The 24,231-nt window shown below is 48.5% G+C and overlaps 1 protein-coding gene across 1 annotated transcript in view; it reads right to left on the bottom strand.

The window, feature by feature from the left end:
- The window catches only part of LOC146188261 (uncharacterized), a 143,934-nt gene that overhangs the window by 22,857 nt on the left and 96,846 nt on the right, over nucleotides 1–24,231 (bottom strand). The window lies entirely within an intron of this gene.

The following is a 24,231-nucleotide window of genomic DNA, read 5'->3' on the forward strand; positions in this document are numbered from 1 at the left end:
GCGGGTAGACGTCTTTTTAGTGATGTCGTTCAACTTTCGATAATCAACACAGAAGCGAAAGGTGCCATCCTTTTTTTTCACCAGCACGACAGGGGACGACCATGGACTGTTGGAGGGTTGGATGACACCATCACGAAGCATCTCCTGAACCTGTGTCTGAATCGCTTCATTGCTCCGTCGTTGAGATGGGGTACGGCTGCTGGCGTATGGGGCGGGCATCGTCGGGAGTAATTATATGGTGCTTCACAAGATGCGTTTGCCGAATTTTCGATGATGTCGCAAAACAAGCACTGTACTTTAGAAGGAGAGAATGCAGGTCGTGCTGCTGTCTTTCCGAGAGATCTGTACTAATATCCAGACGATCAAGGAATGGGCGCACATTTTCAACTTCTCCAAAAAAGATGGCGGGGTTTGTTCGTGAAGTTAGTCACCAGGAGCTCAGATCGGCCGTTACGCAGATGGATGAGACTCTGCGCCGAGGTGATGCCGTGGGTAAGCAAAAGGGACTGGTTGCCCTCAGCGACCGCCGTTCCGTCACGTAGTTCACCGCAGTTAACAGTCACAAAAACACTGAAACGTGGCGGAATAGAAACGCTCTCGGCAGAAATTCGAAGAAGGGCACGGCTTTGGCAGTCTGCAGTGTCAGTATCATCAGCTTTCTCGGTCGAAAAGGTCACAGTACGCTTCCGGAGATCGATAATGGCCCCATATTCCCAAAGAAAACAGACACCAAGGATACAGTCCCGGGAGCAGTCGGGTATCACAAGGCAGCTGACAACAAACGTGGAGTTGCGAATTTGGACTCTCGCTCGGAGTTACGACATGTCCGCCAGCGGTTCGAATCTGCGTGCCAGACCATGGCGTCATTATTTTTTTTAGAAGCGCCGCTAGCTTCCCGCTTAAAATAAAAAAATCAGCACCAGTGTCTTTCAATGCGCTAACCTTATAGCCATCGAGGAGCACGGGTATATCCAGCGAGAGTCTATTTTCACGTGTATGAACTGTCGTCGGGGCCGTCAAGTCGCGGTCGCTCACAGGTCGCATTGTCGGGGAGTCTTCGTCGTGTCGATTTGAAGCGGCCTCGCCCCCTGAGGTCACTATCTTTAGTTTTCCCGGCTCGGACTAGGCGACTGTCGCTGCGCCATCCCGGCGGGGCCGGGCTGCGAGGATGGTCGGCATAGAGACGGAGATCGTGACTGTCGTCTAAAAGTTGGCACCATGTGCTGCTGGGCTACGTAGTCCTCAATATCCCGGGGTCGTTGGTCTAAAGGAGGGTTACGCATGTCGGTGGGGAAACCCTTCACTCCCAGTTGTTGATATGGGCACTGTCGATACAGGTGACCAGGTTCTCTGCAGTGGAAGCACAGGCGCTGCCGATTTGGGGCACGCCACAGGTTTGCCTGTCGCTGGGGTGGTCGGCGGTTGTCGATGTACGGCTCGGGGTGGGCTGAATACAGTGAGCCTTGGTCGGGTGGCAGTAATTGTGTGGAATCAGTTGGGGGACGTCGCAAGATGTCCGCATACGTTGGCCGACAGGACTCGGTGGAAAAGGATGGCGGGTTAGCAGATGGTACCGAAAGCCGAAGTGCTTGCTGAAGTTCTTCTCCGACAATACTAGTGACAGAGCCGACTGTCGGCTGGGGAGCACTGAAAAGCTTCTGGAGCTCTTCACACAAAATGGAGCGGATGATGTCACGAAGAAGATCCGGACTAGCCCCGAAGGCAAATTGCGGAACAGCCTAGTCATGTCCTTCACGTACGTGGTTATGGGCTCGTTCGGCATCTGTATGCGAGAGCGTAAAGCCTTTTCTGCTCGTTCTCGGCGATCCGGGCTGGTGTAGGTGTCCAGGATGCAGCGGCAGAACTCGCGCCATGATGTTAAGGCGCCTTCACGATTCTCGTACCAAGTACGAGCGCCATCTTCCAGGCTAAAGAAGACGTTCCTGAGCTTTGCGGCATCGTCCCACTGATTAAATGCGGCAACCCGTCCAAACTGGGCGAGCCAGTCTTCGACGTCTTTCGTCTGACAGCCGTGGAAAGCCTTAGACAGTCGTGGGTTCTGTAGAGTCTAATACGTTGGAGTTTGCATGACAGGTCAAGGGGTGGCTGCGGTGGTGAATTCCAACGGCCCGTGCTCAAGTGGTAGCCCTAGGTTCTTCCGGCTAGCGCGGTGAACAGGAGTGGCGATTGGCACAAGACCTGAATCCTGGGTGTGCGGAGGAGTGCGGGACATATACTGGGATCGATACCCTGCGCCGACACCAAAATATGTCACGGACAACAGGGCTAGACTTGACTAAAACGATGGGACAAAGCTGTAACAGCAGGCAAGGTTCGGCGCACAGCACGCGAGTCAACTTCAGTGTCCTCTTCTTCCAGGCGCAGCAAGAACATGGGGACACCAGGTGGCAATATACATATTGTCACCGTGAAACAGCCAAAGCAGCCAACGTAGGTTAGAAAAATAGGTTTAATAACAGTGACGTGGCACTGGGACGCGGCAAGGCTGGTGAGAGCTCGAGCGAGGAAGACGAAGAACACCGGGCTCTCTAGCATGGTTAAGACGGTAATCCAGTCTGGCCGCATGACGGCACCACAAGAGTGATTAGGAATGAGGCATTACTCCCCCTCTTTGAAAGACGCCATCCTCAGCGCTAACCTTTGGGCGATCAGAGCAACAAGGAACATCGGTAGTGTCGGATGGCTGGGGCGAACGAGCAGCTAATGGGCGTGGTAGGGCTTCATTCGTGCAACGTGCACCACTTTGGATGTTGACCGTCGTCGAGAGGAACGAGCAGTTCCCTGGGGAAGAACTTCATAGTTCCCTTCACAGAGTTAGCGAACGACTTCATAAGGGCCAAAGTATCGACGAAGCAGCTTTTCAGACCATCCTCTCATACGGATTGAGCTCCACATCCAAACTCGTTCTCCGGGCTCGTAACTCACATTTCTGTGGCATAGATTATAGCGATGAGCATCTTTTTCTTGCTGGCGACGGATCCGAGCAAGTTGGCGAGCGGCCTTGGCGTGCAGAACGAATTCATCAGCACCAGTGACTGCAGGATTAACACGATCAGGAAGTAGCATTGCGTCGAGCATAGTCATGGCTTTGCGGCCATGGACTAAACGAAACGGAGTGAAGTGTGTCGTTTCTTGTGGCGAGTGTTATGTGTGAAGGTGACATAGGGAAGTATTGCGTCCCAGTTGCGATGGTCCTCGTCGACATACATTGAAATCATGTCGGCGATTGTCTTATTAAGCCGTACAGTAAGTCCATTTGTTTGCGGGTGATAAGCGGTTGTTCTCCGGTGACTTGTGCCACCGAGCCGCATAACCTCCTCTGTAAGCGCCGAGGTGAAAGCCGTTCCCGTGTCAGTTATAACAACTGTGGATGCACCGTGGCGAAGTACAATTCTCTGCATGAAAAAAGTCCCAATTTCTAAAGCGGTTCCACGGGAAAGAGCTTTCGTTTCACAGTATCGCCCGAGATAGTGGTGACTACAATGTATTGATTGCCGAGCGAGGACTCCGGAAACGGGCCAAGCAAATCCATGCAGACTTGTTGGAACGGGGCTTTTGGCTGATCAATAGGTTGTAATACAGTCGAACCTTATTATAATAAACACGGATACAGCGAATTATCGGATATAATGAAGTAAAAGCAAAGTTTGGTTGGCTGTGCTTTATTTCTATGGGAGTTCTATCTGTATAACGAAATTAAAAACTGAAAATTTGACACTAAATCGGTTATAACGAAGCATATTTCGTATTCACACGACTCAAAATCCGCAAAGAAGCAAAAAAATTTTCAAAACGCTAAATTTCGGTTTTATCAATCGCCTCCACCTAAAATGTGTTTGAATCACCCATGCTTTCGCACGCCACGCCATCTAGGGACCGCGAATGAATCTAGCATCAATGGCTGCCTGGCATGTGACCGGCACGTGATCGAACAACCGCCCGCGTCGCCTCCACCTAAAATGTGTTTGAATCACCCGCGCTTTCGCACGCCACGCCATCTAGGGACCGCGAGTGAATCTAGCATCAACGGCTGCCTGGCATGTGACCTGCATGTGATCGAACCACCGCCCGCATGCCCCTGCCCCTACTTTTTTGCCGACCCGCGCGTGTGCTCACTTTCCTCGAGGTCGTGCCGTCATCTTGCAGCATGGCGGCGCCGAAACGCAAAGCAGTTTCTCTTGAAACAAAGATAAAAATATTCAGGGCGGTCGACAGCAGGCGCAAGAGATTGCCGCAGACTTCGGCGTTGCGCCTAGCACTCTGTCGACCATACTGAGCGCAAGGCAGAAGATAGAAAACGTGCACTCTGCAGGCGCCGTGAAGAACGACAGGAAGCGCGTCAGGTATTGTCACCCCCAGGATGTTGAAGATGCCTTGTTCGCGTGGTTCAAGGACGTTAGAGCGCGCAACCTGCCTGTGTCTGGTACCGTGCTTCAAATGAAGGCAAGAAGTCTCGCTTGCGTCTTAGGCCACGATGACTTCTATGCAAGCAGTGGCTGGCTGCAGCGATTTAAAGACCGCCACCAGATTGTTTGCCACACCTTGTCGGGCGAAGAAGCAGCCGTCGATGTAGAGAACTGCGAGAAGTGGGCAGAAAGCTTCCGCATGCAACTGGATGGCTACGAGATGCGCGATGTCTACAACGCGGACGAGACTGCGCTTTTTTTTAAGCTGCTCCCGGAAATGTCACTCGTTGCGAAGAACGAACTGTGCCGAGGAGGCAAGAAAAGCAAAGACCGCGTCACCGTTGTTGTTTGTGTCAACATGGATGGGTCAGATAAAAGGCGGCTAACTGTTATTGGTAAATCTGCTCGCCCCAGGTGCCTGCGCAATGCCCGGAATGTCCAAGCGGACTATCGCTCGAACAAAAAGGCGTGGATGACGTCGTCACTCTTTGAAGCATGGCTGAAGGCCTTCGACAAAGATGTGGCAGAGCAGCGCAGGACAGTGCTCCTTATATTGGACAACTGCTCTGCCCATAAGGTGTCACCACTTGAAGCGGTCCGCCTAGTTTTTTTGCCACCAAACTCGACCTCAGTGCTGCAGCCATTAGACAGGGGCATCATTCACTCACTAAAATGCTGCTACCGAAAGCGACTGGTTACGCAGCTCATATTTGACATAGACAGGGGCATATCAATGGCCATAAACCTCAAAACTACGCTGGATATGCTGTACGGTGCATGGAACGGAGTGGCACAGTCGACAATAAGAAATCGCTTTGTTGATGCTGGCCTAGCCCCATCCACCAGCGAGACTGAGCTTAACGACGCCCACGATTCTGAAGGTGAAGCGGACAATTTCGACGAGAAGACATGGCGTCAACTGGCGGTTCCGAATGTTACGTTCGAGGACTTTATTGCTGCCAATGACAACTTGGCTGTGGTGCCCGAATTGACCGACCAAGAAATTGTCGATCAGCTGCTTTCTACAGATGATGCTACGAGCAGCGATGAGAGTGAAGAAGGCGAAGAGTGAGCTCTCAGCAGCACCGAGGCCGCCAATATGGCGAGGAAATTGAGAAGGTACCTTGAAAACCTACCTGTGGCCAAATCAGCTGACATTGGGAAAGCGCTGCACAGTGTCGATTTCGTTGAGAAATTTATTCTATCGAATAGTGTGAAGTGCCGCCAAATGAAGATTACGTCGTTTTTCAAATAAATCAGTTCTGCGTGGCCTAAATCCCGATTTGTGTGCTCATTTTTGCTTGGCAGTGCAAAATGAAAGGTAAGGTTTTGCGTGCTTATACCACGCTTTAAAGAAAAACAATGCTTTTTTTTCAGCTCTGTGCTTTCCATTTTAGGGTAGCCTTTACTTCGGTTTATGAACAGAACTTTTTTTGCAGGAATTTGTGGTACTTTTACAACGAATATCGGATATAACGAACGAATTTCCGTGCAAAATGAGACTTCGTTATAACGAGGTTTGACTGTAGTCCAGCCGGCTTGGTCGGCGGAGTCTTTCGACGTTGCCACTCCTGGCAAGTTTTGACGTAGTGCTTGACCTCTGCAATGAGCTTAGGCCAATAATACTTTTGGCGTATGCGTGCCAGAGTTCGGGAAAAACCCAGGTGACCAGAAGAAGGGTCGTCGTGGGACGCTTACAGGACTTCGCGAAAAGCCTTAGGTACGACGTGAAGATAAACAGCTTCCGTCGGACCGTAGTTCTTCTTGCACAGGATGCCGTCTCGTAAACAAAACGATGACCAATCCGCACGAGAAGATTCGGGGGGAGTTGGATTATTTCCTTCTAGATACTCAATGAGGGGCCGTAGTTCAAGGTCGTCTCTTTGTTGCTGAGCCAAATTATCCTGTTGAGATAGCGCCAAGAAAAAGAGAATAGTCTTCAAACTCAGTGCTGTTATGCTCACGAGGCGCGTGGGACAAACAGTCTGCATCACTGTGCTTCTTGCCTACTTCATAGACGATGGTCACATCAAATTCTTGAAGTCGAAGACTCGAGCGTGCTAGCCGCCCTGAGGGATCTTTGAGGCTCGCCAACCAACAGAGTGAATGCTAATTGCTCACTACTCGGAAAGGCCGGCCATACAAGTAGGGGCGAAACTTTTCACTGCTCACACAATAGCTAGACATTTCTTTTCGGAAGTGAAGTCGTTCACTTCAGACCGGGATAAGGTGTGCCTTGCATATGCGATTACATGTTCAACACCATCCTGCCATTGTACAAGGAGCGCTTCAAGGCCGGCATTACTTGCGTTTGTGTGCAATTCTTTGTCGGCTTGCTCGTCGAAATGACCAAGTATAGGTGCACTTTGTAGATGAGTTCGTAGTTTCTCAAAGGACCGTTGTTGCGCTTGGCACCAGCAGAACGGTTCATTCTCTTTTGTGAGGCGAGTTAGAGGCTCAGCTATCCCCGAGAAGTTTCACAAAACGTCGATAGTAAGCACAAAGACCCAGAAAACGACGTGCACTTCGCTTGTTGGTTGGAATGGGGAAAGCAGCTACTGTGGCTGTCTTGTCGGGGTCTGGGCTAACGCCCTTGGCACTGACAATGTGGCCCACAAACTTCAGCTCTTGAAAAGCAAAATGGCACTTTTCTGGCTTAAGGGACAGACCGGCTGAACGAATGGCTTCGAAAACAGCACACAGGCGCCTCAAATGTTCCTCAAAACTATCGGAGAAAATCAAGTCATACAGGTACACCAGGCAAGACTGCCATTTCAGGTCAGAAAGCACAGTATCCATCATCTGCTGGAAGGTCACAGGAGCCGAGCTTAGGCCAAAAGGGAGCACCCTGAAATCGTACAAACCGTACGGGGTAATAAAGGCAGTCTTCTCCCGGTCGCATTCGTCCACCTCTATCTGCCAATAACCACATGCTTAAAGGGACACTAAAGAGAAAACTGAAGTGGGCTTGCATCGATAGAATGCCAATTCCTGATTACAAAAAATTCACTCTTACTGAAAACAGAGCTGTTATAAAGTAGTAAAGAGGAAGAACAGAAATACAGGTATCGCTGCCACAGCCGAAACTCGCAACTACAAATCACGTGATGCGCTAGGGATCACGGAGGCTGACAAATGAGAATTACGTTGCCCATTTGAATGCAGTCATAGGTTTTGTCTCGAATATAATAACACGCTTTTATCATACGTAAACGACGGCGAAAAGACAACGTAAACGTTGCAAGGCAAATACAAAAATATACTTGGAGGCGCTACAGGTGCCCACTTCAGTTTTGGTTATGTTTCGGCTCAGGCATTTCGTGCACACTCGGATAGTTTGTTTGGACCTGCAGCGCCTGAATTTAGAGCTTGGAGCAGCAGATGCGCCTGGCTCGTTCCCATTTGAGCATTCGGGGGCACGAGCGAGCGAAATCCGCTGCCGCCGACACGCTCCTTAGTTCACACTTCTGCGCCAACATATCGCTGCCATCGCCGCTTCGACTGCGAGCTCTCATTAACCCTGACCAGACCGCTCGACTACAGTGAAATATTCTAGTTTACTGTAGCTCGACTGCAGCTACATACGCCACGAAAAGCATACGTATGCTAAGTACCGAAGGAAAACCGCATTATCATTCAATTGTTCACTAAATCATGGCACATATGATCAACATACTGCGTCAACAAGACCTTCAATGTGCTATTTGCAGGCATCGTAAACAAAAGGGGCATACTTGCTGCTCATACCAAGGGGAGCGTCGATATATTGCGCTCGTCACCCGGCGAAAAAAAGGGCCTCAGGTAAAACTAAAAATAACGAAGCACCAGAAATACATTACAAAAAGTAAAAAAAAATCGATTTGTAGAAAAAAAAGAAAACGCCAGTGGCGGTAAGATTCGAACTCACTACTGCCTGCTCCCTAACATTCAGCGCTAACCGCTCGGCTACGCCGCGCCACAAGAACCCCGACAATATTTGTGAAGTGTATGTCATGGCCCCATTTACAATAATATGTTTCTGCGACCGGTCTAAAAATTACAACTGCTTGACCATCGGAGCATGCTGCCTGCTCTCACGACTTGCAATTAATGTTCTGGATGCCTATGCGCACTATATTGTGCACTGGATTCATTTTAGCATGTGGAATTTCACAGCGCTGGCAAATTTAGTAGCGCTGGCTATTCGGTCATGCTCTGCTACCGTGGACGTAATTTTCGCTAAACACAGAGCTGTAGCACAAACCTTGAAGGAAAAAAGTGTGACGAAGCTTCAAAACTGACAAGCGCAGCAGCGAGGACACTATTTTGCTGGTAACTAAATCTTATTTGTATGTAAACATGTCGGGAAGCGTTGCGATGACCGAGGGCTTGGTTTTTTTATACACAGTGCAAGAAGGAGCGCAAAAGCTTAAGAAACATGTAAAGTATTGTGCATTACAAGCGCTCTATGTTTTTTTTTCTCTTCCTTTATGGGCCCATCGCTCGGTAAATTACTCTCTTCATCGTTTTATTTATTTCGGCTGTGGCCGTCATTGCGAGTACACTGTTGTCATGTTGGCCCCTGAGGGATGCGACGCCGCGGGCCGCGCTGGCTCGTTCGCTATCACGGAGTCTCCATTTACGTCACAATGTGCGTCACTCAACTCCGACTACGTAGTCGGAGGGAACAGTTTGAATTCGACCGGCGGGAACAAGAAAAAACCTCAACTTCTTATCGCAATATCTCAGCAATTATTCGATTTTTTGCTGCCGGATATGCGGCGACAGTGTCACGAAATGTAGTTTATTAGATTTTCATATCATCTTTGGATGTCTTTAGTGTCCCTTTAAATCGAGCGATGAAAAGTATTTGGCGTGATGCAGACGGTCTAGGGAGTCATCAATGTGCAGCAGAGGATAAACATCTTTTTTTGGTAACTTTGTTTAAACGCCGGTAATCAACGCAGAACCGTAGGGCCCCATCTTTCTTTGCCACTATAGGACAACAGGCGACGCCCATGGGCTCGTCGACGGCTGGATCACATCATCCTGGAGCATTTTCTGAACTTGCCGGCGAATTGCATCCCGATTCTTCGGAGAGACCCGATAAGGCGACTGGCACAATTGTCTCTGGTTTTCGTTGACTATAATTCGGTGTTCGTGAGCTGTGTCTGTCTAACCCTGGCTGTCGTTGTGAAACAGTCCCGGAAAGAGTCGATAATGGTCTCTAAGCAGCGTTTTTGATTAGGCAGGATGTCCGGGCTGACGTCAGTTTTAAGTGGAGTAGTCAACTTTTCTAATGACTTCGTGATTTCTGGCAACGAATACTGTCCTGCGCATTCCGGGAGTTCTTCAGAATACGCAATCGTTGTTTTGCTCGCCAAACATTGCAGTCCACAACCGAAGTTCGTCACCAAAAGTTCGGTTCGCCTGTCCTTCAGTTCAATAAGTCCTCGGGTTACACAGACTTGTCGACCCAGGAGCAGCGACATGTTGACTTTGGCGATGCCACGAGTACCGGGGTTGCTATCGCACTCTACAGTCATAAAAATTCTGAATCTTTGCCGTAATACAACGCGGTCATCACAGACCCGCAGCTTGGCATGTGTTGCTGGGGTTCGGTGTCAAGTGTGCAGTGGGCGGCAATTGACACGATTAGGTCCTTAAAATCGATCACAGCGCTATACACCAGGAAGAAATCCAAACTGAGTATCAGGTCCTTGGAGCACGCGGGAAGCACTGCGAAGCAGCTGCGGAAAGTTACGCCTCGGATCTGTATTCGGAGGTACAGACGCCAATCGGTGTAACCCCATGGCTGCCAACTGTTCATATCTGCAGCCCAGTCCAAGGCGTCAAAACCTTTCTGAAGGTCATGGCTAGCCGACTGCTCATTACCCAAAAATCAGCCCCAGTGTCCATGAGTGCATTTACATTACGGTTGCCGGCAATTACAGTAATTTCAGCGGAAACCAATTTTTCGCAGCTCGTCGGGTCGAGTCGCCGTCGGTCGGCACGTCGCAGTATGTCGTCGGGTGGAGGCTCTTGACACGGTACAGCTGCAGCGGCCCTAACCCCGGAGGACACGGTCTTTAGTTTTCCCGCCGTGGGAACGTGCCTCTGAACTGGTCAGAGGTCAAAGGGCGGTTGGGAGATGAGAATCTTGGAGACTGGGATCTGGACTGGCATCATTGAGCAGTAGGGGGCTGTACATTAGCGGCCAAGTAGTCCTTAATCTCCCGAGGTTGCTCACCGTAGCGCAGTCGAGGTGCATTGGGAGAAAAACCCCTGAGGCCCATCTGGCCGTAAGGGCAGTCGCGCCGAGCGTGGCCGGGCTCCCCGCAGTGGTAGCACAATGGTCGGTTGTTTTGCATTCGGCACACGTGTGCTTTACGGATAGCGGGCCTGAATTCCTGTGGGGCAGGCAACTGGGACTTGGTACTGCACAGGAACAACAAGAGGAAAGGCTTGTGGCACTGGCGCAGGTTTTTGCAGCACGTCACTGTAAGCCGTTATGTACTGCTCTGGTTGCGGCGTTACTGGAACTGACTGCACCACTCGCCGGATTTCATCCCGGACCACGTCCGCTACTGCAGCGACGCTTGCCTGTGGAGCTTCAAAGCGTAGTTTCTGGAGCTCTTCGCGCACAATGTTCCGCACAAACTCTCGAAGTTCCTCAGCAGGCAGAGACGTAGGCGGGCAGTGATGGGCGGTTGCTACAGAAGCAAGTCGGCTGTACTGAACGCTCCGCTATTGCAATAAGCGCTTTATACTTGTTGCCTCTTTTGTAAATTTCGCCACAGTTGTCGGAGGGTTGCAGACAAGACCAGCAAACTGCTCCTTTACACCCCGCATCAGGTGGCGCACCTTCTTGGCCTCGGGCATAGCTGGATCAGCTAGATTAAAGAGTCGCGTCATGTCTTCAATGAACATGGCAACACTTTCATTTTGCTGCTGCAATCTTGAGTGCAGGGCAAGCTCGGCTTTCTCTTTCCTCACGTTGGTATGAAATGTCGCCAACAACTCCCGGCGAAAAGCTTTCAAGGTGGTAAAAGAAGCTTCGCGATTCTCGCACAGTAAAAGCTCGTGAATTCAAATTCCACGGGGCCGCCAGGCCAGTTCGAATTAACCAAAATTCGAACTAATGAAAGTGAGCAAAAATGAAGGCGTTTGATGCCCGGAGGGCACGAAAAACATTTATTTAGCAAAAAAGTCTGTTATCATCTTCTGCTTCTTCTCTCTGAGGGCTACCGTACTCACTCGGTCTTCTAGCATGCGAATGCGACGCAGGGAGTCTTCTTCCTCCTCTTCAAAGCTGAAGAAAAGGCGCGCGACATTCAGCGCTCCCATAACTTCTGCCGCGGATGGACGCACGGGCTCTTGCTCCTCGCCGTCGTCCTCGTCTTCTGCCTCTTCTGGGACAGACTGCTCCCCAACAATTTCAGCGACAATGTCCAGGGCACCGCACACTGCTGCATCGCTGTCTACTCCAACGTAATCATCAAAACTGACGTCCTGCAGCACAGCACGCACAGCCGCAGGCAGAGGCTCCGGACTCCCATCGTCGCCACTTTCTTTCATACTTCCGGCAGCAAAGCCACAGTGGTGGAAGCAGTTTGCAATTGTGGACGGCGTGACCTGCTCCCATGCCCGCACCAACATGTGCATTGCTGTAAGCAATGTGATGGTGCTGGTCTTCTGGTTTCCAGTGCACAAAGTCATGCGCTCGATCATGTGGCGCCTATAGAAACATTTGATGTTTCTGATCACCCCCTGATCCATCGGCTGCAAGGCCGCAGTCGTGTTGGCGGGCAAAAAGACGAGCCTTGTGGCTTTCAGCTCGGCGTCGACTTTGTGTGCCGAGCAGTTATCCACAATGAGGAGAACTTGACGCTTCCCTAGCTCCATCCTCCGATCGAATTTCAAGAGCCATTTTTTAAACAATTCGCCCGTCATCCACGCCTTGCTGTTGGCGGAGTATTCCGTCGGCAGCGTCCTAATGTTCTTGAAACATCTAGGCTTATGTGCCTTGCCGACAACAAAAAGAGGGACCTTCTCCGTCCCGGTCATATTAGCGGCGACCAGAACAGTAATCCGCTCTTTGCTTCGCTTGCCGCCAGCGCAGCTGTCCCCTTTAAATGTTACTGTTCTGTCGGGCTGGAGCTTATAAAACAAAGCCGTCTCATCAGCATTGAATATATCATGTGCCGAGTAGCTTTCTAAGTACTGCTGCAGAGCACCGCTTCGCCACGTGGCACAAGTTTCTGCATCCACTTCTTTGGCTTCTCCAGACAACACCCGGAAGACAAGATTATGTCTGTCTCTAAAGTGGTGAAACCATCCTTCGGAGGCGACAAAATCTTCCACATTCAAGCGCAGGGCGAAATCGGCCGCCTTCGCCATGATAATTGGGCCACTCAGTGGAATGTCAGCGCTTCTCATTTCTTTCACCCACGTGATCACAGCGGTCTCAATTTCCGGATACTTGGCTAACCGAAGCCTTTTTCTGTTGCTGGCGAAATCTTCGGCTTCATAGGCATCCTCGATGGCCTTCCTATTTCGGACGTACGTCGACAACGTGCTTGGTGGAATCCCGTGCTTTTCCGCGATTTCCACTTTGCTGGCCTTCCGTTCATCCACCTCGCATAAAATAGCCACTTGCTCCTTCACCGTCTTGGCACAGTATTTCCCACGCGAACACATCTCGCGGACACAAGCTCACAACAAGCGGCGTGCAAAACGAGGGCTCACGAAATGCAACACGAAACCGTGGTCGATAACACTAAAACGTCGTTCCTCGAAGGAGTCGCGGCAGGAAAGACTGTTTAGTACTTGTTCCAGCACCCTAGCGGCGCCCCGATGGTTGTGCCATCTATCGTTCTGCCGTGAAAGCTTCAAACGATGGTTTTTAACAGCGCCGCTTGGCGGCGCGCAGTTCGAATTATGGGTGGCGGCGCCAATTTTTGAGTGAATTAACGAGCTGTTACGCGCATAGACTTCTATGCACTGCGGACCGGACCACGATGACTATTTCGAATTATCCAAAATTTCGAATTAACGAGTTGTGAATTAACGAGCTTTCACTGTACCATGTTTTGGTCGAATCCAGCAATGCGAAGTAGACGTTTTGTAGCTTGCGCTCACCGTCCCACTGGTTGGAGCCAGCAACACGATCGAAACTGGGCAACCAATCTTTAACGTCCTCGAACCTATCACCATGGGATGGAGGTGATGACCGAAGTGTGTGCATGACGAACGGCGGCACCGCTTCAGTCTGCTGAGGATGGCTGCCCGAGGTAGATGTCATGGTTCTTGGAGGTGTTCTCATGCTGCTCTATTGAGGCTGTAGGCCTCGCAGACGACGACTCGCCTTGTGCACAGGTGTATCCACGCACTCGGAACTGGCTTCAAAGGTGCCTTCGAAGTCAGCGTACATAGGACGGTACTTCGCACGGCTCCACCAATGTCACCGTAAAACAGCCAGAGCAGCCAACGTAGGTAGAAAAGTAGGTTTAATAATAGTGACACGGCATTGGGATGCAGCAAGGATGGCGAGAGCTTGAGCAAAGAAGATGAACACCGGGCTCCCTAGCATGGCTAAGGCCAGCTAAAACATCGGTAATCCAGTCTGGCCGCATGATGGCACCACAAGAGTGATTAGGAATGCGGCATTACTCCCCCTCTTTGAATGACGCCGTCCTCGGCACTAACCTTTGGGCGATCAGAGCAACAAGGAAGAGCAACAAGGTACATCGGTAGTGTCGGATGGCTGGGGCGAACGAGCGGCTAACGGGCGTGGTAGGGCTTCATTCGTGCAACGTGCACCACTTCGGATGTTGGCCGTCGTCGAGAGGAACGAACAGTTCCGCATGCAACATGGCAAAATGTAACGAAAATGAAATGACTATTCTTCTAACAATGTTCAAGGCAAGGAACAGGAAGTACAGAAAGACAGTGCGGAATTGATGAATTATAGACCAGACTTTTTTTACAAGGAACAGGAAGTACAGAAAGACAGTGCGGAATTGATGAATTATAGACCACTTTTTTTTACCCTCACGCACAGGCTGCCAGCGTGCTCCTGCTCTCGACACCAGGCGGCATCTGTCAGGCGGCAGCGGCCAAGGGACTGCAGGATCACAGGTCGCACAGGCGCCTCGCGTTGAATACGTGTTCGTGAGCAATCAATCAATGCTGTCATTACACGCTCTACCACTTATGCATGTAGGTGTGTACTGTGCCTCGCTACTCACATTTGTCCTTGTTGCACAGAATGCTGCAGCATTTCGAAGAGCACTGTTCTCTTGACGCAATATACAAAGGTACACTGCCATGCAGATTGCGAACTGTAAATCTGTTGGTGCACAGCGGTGGCATCTTTTTTCTGGGACTGCCCTACACAAGTAACACATGCACACGTTTAGCTTTTTTTCACTTTTTTATTCTAATTTTCTGACTATATTTCGAACCCAACCTCAGACTCTGCCAATTTTTTCCAGCTCTCAGTCGCCCTTGGGAACAGAGGGACCATGTCATTTGAACCCTTGAAACCCTGAACCCTGAATACCCCGGCCCTGCATGTTTTTGAAATGATTGCGCGAAAGTATTCACAGCACTCGCAGCCTCCATACCTCCAGATGATCCAATATGCATTGCTTTGCACTCTTCTTGCTGCTGTCAGAGTGGAGATTCTGTGGTACAGATGGCAGAACTTAGAGTCCACTTCAAAATCTGACACCATGACAGTGTCTGCTGATATAAAAGAGACGACACCATGCAGGGATGAATGCCCTCTCTTCAACCAGATTCCATCCACAGCAGCGGCAATTTCTTGTGGTTCATTACTCCTAGGCATGTCAGCAATCACCTCGTCAACATCCGGGGTGATGCTTTGCATAGCAACTGTCTTTGTTGCATGAAGTAAGCGCAAAGTGTACGAATCAAATTTTGCAGAAGGCGGAGGGATGTTCATAACAGCGCACATCACACGGCCAGCCAGCTGTCCTTTTCCACACATTTGTAGAGCATAAACAAACTGCTCGTTTCCTTCAAACATCAAATTGGGATCACTTAGATGTTTGAACAAGCTTGTGTCACTACATACATTGCAACAAACTTTCATGGTGCATGCCAGTCCCCTCTCCCCATCAATAGGTTCAGTTAGGTTCAGCACCTTTCCTGCATTTCTTGCACAACAGAGACTCCAGAAGAAAGTCACGAAGAATCTTAATATTAATACAGCAAAATCCTGAAGAGGTAGCACCTTCCACGTTGAAAGTGTCAGGTGGCACACTCTCACCTATTTTCGAGAAACTAGCACTATGAAGTGCCAGCTCCTCATTCGCTTCTTTTCTTATAAACTGATAGCCACGAAACTTTCGCTTCCTCATCCACTTTGAAACTGTTCTTGCAATAATCAATCACAATACCTGGCCAAATCAAGGTAGATGTAATGGCCAAAATGCCAAACAACGTTCAGAAAGCACGTGTGCAGATCTCACAACAAAAATCAGACTTCATTTCAATGTGCTACAAGTGCACACCTAGTAGGAAAGTTTGGAATTACAAATTGTGAAAATGGCACAAATTAGTTTAGTCGAGTTAGCCATATTTACTACAAAAATGTGCATACACACAAAAGAAATGATAAAAACAACATGTAAACAAACCCTCGAGTTCACCAAATGAGTAATGTCAGAGAAATGTAAAAAATATTAGGAACCACATTTCAGAGTCAACACTGCTCGACACTGCAAACTCAAGAACCTCTGGAAACTCAGTGAACAAGGAGAGCAAAAATACCCCATGAGCGTCTATAATAAGCAAGTTAACAGCAGCCTCAATAAACAGAAATCTGCTTTTATGGTCCCTGCACAGGAGAGGTCATAAAGATAAAAATCAAGTTTCGCGTACCTCCACTGCGATCACACGACAAAGCCGGAACCATGCAAGGGCGTTGCTGCAGACTGGGCGACAAGCTGCAGCTAGAAATCAATTCTGTTTATCCCCTGCACGGAAGCGCCCATAAAGAAAGAAATCAAGTTTCGCGTGCCTCCTCCGTTGCGATAACGTAGCAAATCCCAAACAACGAAAGGGCAGCGTTGCAGCAGACCGATCGACACGTTGCAGCTAGGAATCAATTCTGTTTATCCCTTGCGCGGTAACGCCCATTAAGAAATTAAGATTCGCGTGCCTCCTCTGTTGCGATCACATAGGGAATCCGAAATTACTAAAGGCAGCATTGCTGCAGACCAATTGACATGCTGCAGCTAGAAATCAATTCTGATTATCCCCTGCACAGAAGTGCCCATAAAGAGAAAATCAAGTTTCGCATGCCTCCTCCATTGCAATCACATAGCGAATCCGAAACCACGAAAGGGCCACCTTCCTGCAGACCGATCGACAAGCTGCAGCTAGAAATCAATTCTGGTTATTCCATGCACGGAAGCGCCTATAAAGAAAGAAATCAAGATTCACGTGCCTCCTCCGTTGCGATCATGTAGTGAATCTGAAACCATAAAACGGCAGCGTTGCTGCAGACCGATCGACACGCTGCAGCTAGGAATCAATTCTGTTTATCCTCTGCACGGAAGCGCCCATAAAGAAAAAATCAAGTTTCGCATGCCTCCTCCATTCCGATCATGTAGCGAATCCGAAACCACGAAAGGGCAGCGCTGCTGCACACCGATCATCATCCTGCAGCTAGAAATCAATTCTGTTTATTCCCTGCACGGAAGCGCATATAAAGAAAGAAATCAAGTTTCGCGTGCCTCCTCCGTTGCGATCACATAGCAAATCCGAAAACACGAAAGGGCAGCATTGCTGCAGACCGATCGACATGCTGCAGCTAGAAATCAATTCTTTTTATCCCCTGCACGGAAGCGCCCAAAAGAAAAAATCAAGTTTCGCATGCCTCCTCCATAGCGATCACATAGCAAATCCGAAACCACGAAAGGGAAGCATTGCTGCAGACCGATCGACATGCTGCAGCTAGAAATCAATTGTTTATTCCCTGCGCGGAAGTGCCTATAAAGAAAGAAATCAAGTTTAGCGTGCCTCCTCCATTGCTATCACGTAGCGAATCCGAAACCACGAAAGGGCAGCGTTGCCGCAGACCGATCGACATGCTACAGATAGAAATCAACTGTTTATTCCCTGCATGGAAGCACCTATAAAGAAATCACGTTTCGCGTGCCTCTTCCGTTGCGATCACATAGTGAATCTGAAACCATAAAAGGGCAGCGTTGCTGCAGACCGACAACCTGCAGCTAGGAATCAATTCTGTTTATCCCCTGCACGGAAGCACCCATAAAAAAAAGAAATAAAGTTTAGCATGCCTCCTCCCTTGCGATCAAGTAGCGAATCCGAAACCACCAAAGGGCAGTGTTCCTGCAGACCGATCAACATGCTGCAGCTAGAAATCAATTCAGGTTTATCCACTGCATGAAAGCACCCATAAAGAAAGAAATCAAGTTCCGCGTGCCTCCTCCGTTGCGATCACATAGCGAATCCGAAACCACGAAAGGGCAGCATTGCTGCAGACCGATCAACATGCTGCAGCTAGAAATCAATTCTGTTTAACCCTGCACTGAAGCACCCATAAAGAAAAAAATCAAGTTTCGCATGCCTCCTCCATTGCGATCACATAGCGAATCCGAAACCACGAAAGGGCAGTTTTGCTGCAGACCGATCGACAAGCTGCAGCTAGAAATCAATTCTGGTTATTCCCTGCACGGAAGCACCTATAAAGAAAGAAATCAAGATTCACGTGCCTCCTCCGTTGCGATCATGTAGTGAATCTGAAACCATAAAAAGGCAGCGTTGCTGCAGACCGATCGACATGCTGCAGCTAGGAATCAATTCTGTTTATCCCCTGCACAGAAGCGCTCATAAAGAAAAAATCAAGTTTCTGATGCCTCCTCCATTGCGATAACGTAGCAAATCCCAAACAACGAAAGGGCAGCGTTGCAGCAGACCGATTGACACGTTGCAGCTAGGAATCAATTGTTTATCCACTGCATGAAAGCGCCCATAAAGAAAGAAATCAAGTTCCGCGTGCCTACTCTGTTGCGATCACGTAGCGAATCAGAAGCCATGAAAGGACAGCTTTGCTGCAGACCGAGCGACACGCTGCAGCTAGGAATCAATTCTGCTCATCAACTGCACAGAAGCACCCATAAAGAAAGTAATCAAATTTCACGTGCCTCCTCCTTCGCGATCACGTAGCGAATCCGAAACCACGAAAGGGCAGCATTGCTATAGACCAAGCGACATGCTGCAGCTAGAAATCAATTCTGTTTATCCCTTGCGCGGACGCCAATTAAGAAATTAAGATTCGCGTGCCTCCTCTGTTGCGATCACATAGCGAATCCGAAATCACTAAAGGCAGCATTGCTGCAGACCAATTGACATGCTGCAGCTAGAAATCAATTCTGATTATCCCCTGCACAAAAGTGCCCATAAAGAGAAAATCAAGTTTCGCATGCCCCCTCCATTGCGATCATGTAGCGAATCCGAAACCACGAAAGGGCAGCGCTGCTTCAGTCTGATCATCATGCTGCAGCTAGAAATCAATTCTGTTTATTCCCTACATGGAGGCGCCTATAAAGAAAGAAATCAAGTTTCGCGTGCCTCCTCCGTTGCGATCACATAGTGAATCTGAAACCATAAAAGGGCAGCGTTGCTGCAGACCGATCGACAACCTGCAGCTAGGAATCAATTCTGTTTATCCCCTGCACGGAAGCACCCATAAAAAAAGAAATAAAGTTTAGCGTGCCTCCTCCCTTGCGATCAAGTAGCGAATCCGAAACCACCAAAGGGCAGTGTTCCTGCAGACCGATCAACATGCTGCAGCTAGAAATCAATTCAGGTTTATCCACTGCATGAAAGCACCCATAAAGAAAGAAATCAAGTTCCGCGTGCCTCCTCCGTTGCGATCACATAGTGAATCCGAAACCACGAAAGGGCAGCATTGCTGCAGACCGATCAACATGCTGCAGCTAGAAATCAATTCTGTTTATCCCCTGCACTGAAGCACCCATAAAGAAAAAAATCAAGTTTCGTATGCCTCCTCCATTGCGATCACATAGCGAATCCGAAACCACGAAAGGGCAGTGTTGCTGCAGACCGATCGACAAGCTGCAGCTAGAAATCAATTCTGGTTATTCCCTGCACGGAAGCACCTATAAAGAAAGAAATCAAGATTCACGTGCCTCCTCCGTTGCGATCATGTAGTGAATCTGAAACCATAAAAAGGCAGCGTTGCTGCAGACCGATCGACATGCTGCAGCTAGGAATCAATTCTGTTTATCCCCTGCACGGAAGCGCTCATAAAGAAAAAATCAAGTTTCTGATGCCTCCTCCATTGCGATAACGTAGCAAATCCCAAACAACGAAAGGGCAGCGTTGCAGCAGACCGATCGACACGTTGCAGCTAGGAATCAATTCTGTTTATCCACTGCATGAAAGCGCCCATAAAGAAAGAAATCAAGTTCCGCGTGCCTACTCTGTTGCGATCACGTAGCGAATCAGAAACCATGAAAGGGCAGCTTTGCTGCAGACCGAGCGACACGCTGCAGCTAGGAATCAATTCTGCTCATCAACTGCACAGAAGCACCCATAAAGAAAGTAATCAAATTTCACATGCCTCCTCCGTCGCGATCACGTAGCGAATCCGAAACCACGAAAGGGCAGCATTGCTATAGACCAAGCGACATGCTGCAGCTAGAAATCAATTCTGTTTATCCCTTGCGCGGAAACGCCCATTAAGAAATTAAGATTCGCGTGCCTCCTCTGTTGCGATCACATAGCGAATCCGAAATCACTAAAGGCAGCATTGCTGCAGACCAATTGACATGTTGCAGCTAGAAATCAATTCTGATTATCCCCTGCACAAAAGTGCCCATAAAGAGAAAAGCAAGTTTCGCATGCCTCCTCCATTGCAATCACGTAGCGAATCCGAAACCACGAAAGGGCCGCCTTCCTGCAGACCGATCGACAAGCTGCAGGTAGAAATCAATTCTGGTTATTCCCTGCACGGAAGCGCCCATAAAGAAAAAATCAAGTTTCGCATGCCCCCTCCATTGCGATCATGTAGCGAATCCGAAACCACGAAAGGGCAGCGCTGCTGCAGACCGATCATGCTGCAGCTAGAAATCAATTCTGATTATCCCCTGCACAGAAGTGCCCATAAAGAGAAAATCAAGTTTCGCATGCCTCCTCTATTGCAATCACGTAGTGAATCTGAAACCATAAAAAGGCAGCGTTGTGCAGACCGATCGACACGCTGCAGCTAGGAATCAATTCTGTTTATCCTCTGCACGGAAGCGCCCATAAAGAAAAAATCAAGTTTCGCATGCCCCCTCCATTGCGATCATGTAGCGAATCCGAAACCACGAAAGGGCAGCGCTGCTTCAGTCCGATCATCATGCTGCAGCTAGAAATCAATTCTGTTTATTCCCTACATGGAGGCGCCTATAAAGAAAGAAATCAAGTTTCGCGTGCCTCCTCCGTTGCGATCACATAGCAAATCCGAAAACACGAAAGGGCAGCATTGCTGCAGACCGATCGACATGCTGCAGCTAGAAATCAATTCTTTTTATCCCCTGCACGGAAGCGCCCAAAAGAAAAAATCAAGTTTCGCATGCCTCCTCCATAGCGATCACATAGCAAATCCGAAACCACGAAAGGGAAGCATTGCTGCAGACCGATCGACATGCTACAGCTAGAAATCAATTGTTTATTCCCTGCACGGAAGTGCCTATAAAGAAAGAAATCAAGTTTCGTGTGCCTCCTCCGTTGCGATCACGTAGCGAATCCGAAACCACGAAAGGGCAGCGTTGCCGCAGACCGATCGACATGCTACAGATAGAAATCAACTGTTTATTCCCTGCATGGAAGCACCTATAAAGAAATCACGTTTCGCGTGCCTCTTCCATTGCGATCATATAGTGAATCTGAAACCATAAAAGGGCAGCGTTGCTGCAGACCGATCGACAACCTGCAGCTAGGAATCAATTCTGTTTATCCCCTGCACGGAAGCACCCATAAAAAAAGAAATCAAGTTTAGCATGCCTCCTCCCTTGCGATCAAGTAGCGAGTCCGAAACCACCAAAGGGCAGTGTTCCTGCAGACCGATCGACATGCTCCAGCTAGAAATCAATTCAGGTTTATCCACGGCATGAAAGCACCCATAAAGAAAGAAATCAAGTTCCGCGTGCCTCCTCCGTTGCGATCACATAGCGAATCCGAAACCACGAAAGGGCAGCATTGCTGCAGGCCGATCAACATGCTGCAGCTAGAAATCAATTCTGTTTATCCCCTGCACTGAAGCACCCATAAAGAAAAAAATCAAGTTTCGCATGCCTCCTCCATTGCGATCACATAGCGAATCCGAAACCACGAAAGGGCAATGTTGCTGCAGACCGATCGACAAGCTGCAGCTAGAAATCAATTCTTGTTATTCCCTGCACGGAAGCGCCTATAAAGAAAGAAATCAAGATTCACGTGCTTCCTCCGTTGCGATCATGTAGTGAATCTGAAACCACGAAAGGGCAGCGCTGCTGCAGACCGATCATCATGCTGCAGCTAGAAATCAATTGTTTACTCCTTGCATGGAAGTGCCCATAAGAAAGAAATAAGTTTCGCGTGCCTCCTCCGTTGCTATCACACAGCGAATCCGAAACCATGAAAGGGCAGCGTTGCTGCAGACCGGGCAACATGCTGCAGCTAAGAATGAATTTTGTTTATCCCCTGCACAGAAGCGCCCATAAAGAAAGAAATCAAGTTTCGCGTGCCTCCTTCGTTGTGATCATGTAGCGAAACCACGAAGGGCAGCATTGCCGCAGACCAGGTGATCTGCCGCTGCTAGGAATCAGTCCTAGAAGCAGCACAATAACTTTCAAGCATTTATTCAAGTCCCTGGAGGTGGCAGCACCTCCCAGTGAGCATGCCTCGTTATTAGGCAGCGAAATTTTGAACGGAGGATTGAAACTATTCCAGTACGGCAAAGACCTTGTGGGAAGGAAAACTGCCGCCTTATAATTACTGGGAAAACCCTCTAAGGTCAAGATAGACATAATGACCAACAATGATCGGAGGACCTTTTTGTTTTCTGCGTTTCCGACCGGCTTTGAGGGTATCTATTATGGCAGGAAATGCAACCGGAGTGGCACCGCGGCAGTGGAGGAATTCACAATGGTGCCCTGCGTTAAAGATGAAGAAGTGCCCTGGAATAAGAATATCTTCAATCTGAGATGTCAGACCCCACTCTTCAATCGTTGGCCTCTGTTTTGCTGTCTTTTTGCATTAACGATGTTATCGTGTAGGTTATAGTGCGCTCTGCACCCAACTGAGTGTATGATGCTATATCGCGATCACACACTTAATTACAAGTGCACCTTCAGGAAACTTGCTGAATGCTAGTGCTTAAGGCTGACCAATGACTTTGTGCTGCTGAGCCAAACGATGCACACTCAGTCCTGACCAAGTGGCCAATTTTTTTTTTGGATGTGAACATTTGAAATGATCATGCGTCGAGATCTCAGTGCATATTATAGAGTCTCAGGTGCTCAAAATTAACCTCCAGCCCTCCACTCCTGTGCGCTTCACAGCCCTGATGTAGCTTGGACATCCTAAAAATTGCCTGATAATTTGCACTGCTGCTCGCATTTCGATGCCATGGTAGCAGATGATCGGCAGAGTGGCAGGCTAACCAAGACTGCCAATGCTGCACTGTAGGTTCACATCATCAGATGGACAATTCTGCTTGGAAGATTCGATCTTCGCAAGATACGTGAAGACAAAACAGCCAACCACAAGTGGTAAATGATGGATTTACGAAGGTTTGTTCCGAATCTGTTCCCCGTGACACTTCACAAACAAAAAAAATGTGTAAGACAAAGCGTTAAGGACACAACAATGGGTACATGAAGTTGAAGCGCCATAAGAAAAACTACAGTCCCACATGAGTATCTGACTGATGAACTTCACACTAACTGCTAGCAGATCACGGAGTGCTTCTTGGAAAATTAGAAGATAAGCAAACAGCTCACTTTTACACATTTTTCTAGGATAACATCTGTGATTAAATTACTACCCCTTCAGATGAACTCAACATCTAGTACCCATTACCGCTGACCTCTCATGTTATGATCCCAGCGAGAAAAAAAAACTACTGGGGTGCTGTCTCCTTATGTGCTGCTAACGAGTATCAAGTTCTACTATTTCACTTCCGTTGGGGTTTTAGCCAAGGTATATAATAGTTTGCTCAGTTATTGTGTGGTTTTATCAGTTTGACACTATTTTTGCATGGTTTAGCATGCAATTCTGGGTTCTACTTATCGACGCCTTTTCAGCGATATATAGCTCCACGTAGCCTAAAAATAATGACAGTGTTATTAATTCCATTTAGCTAATTAGAAGCTAAGAACTGCAATTAGAGTACTGCAGTCATACTCGATATGTGCTTCAGCGATATATGACTTGATGTAGTGTAGCTTTCAATTTAGTTATAATTAGCTAATTATAGTCGTTATTAGGATATACAAAAAGATTAGTGCCATTGTTCTCAACATACGCTATCAAACGATATAAGACTTCTTGAAGTAGCTTAACGTTCAACTTAATCCCAAACAACTAATTAATGGCAGTTGAGACCTAAATTAGTAAAGGGCAATTATACTCACCATAGGCTGTCCAACGATATAGCACGCGACTACAATATTTATCATCTGTTCACACACATTCCATATTTATCGCACCTGAGCCAAGTAATGCTGCACATTAATAAAAACTACAAAGCTAGCCCCTTCACTTTGCTTCCCAGGAT

The sequence above is a fragment of the Amblyomma maculatum genome, chromosome 5, assembly GCF_055883805.1.
Source record: "Amblyomma maculatum isolate TAMU_Amacu chromosome 5, ASM5588380v1, whole genome shotgun sequence".
Lineage (NCBI taxonomy): Eukaryota > Metazoa > Arthropoda > Arachnida > Ixodida > Ixodidae > Amblyomma > Amblyomma maculatum.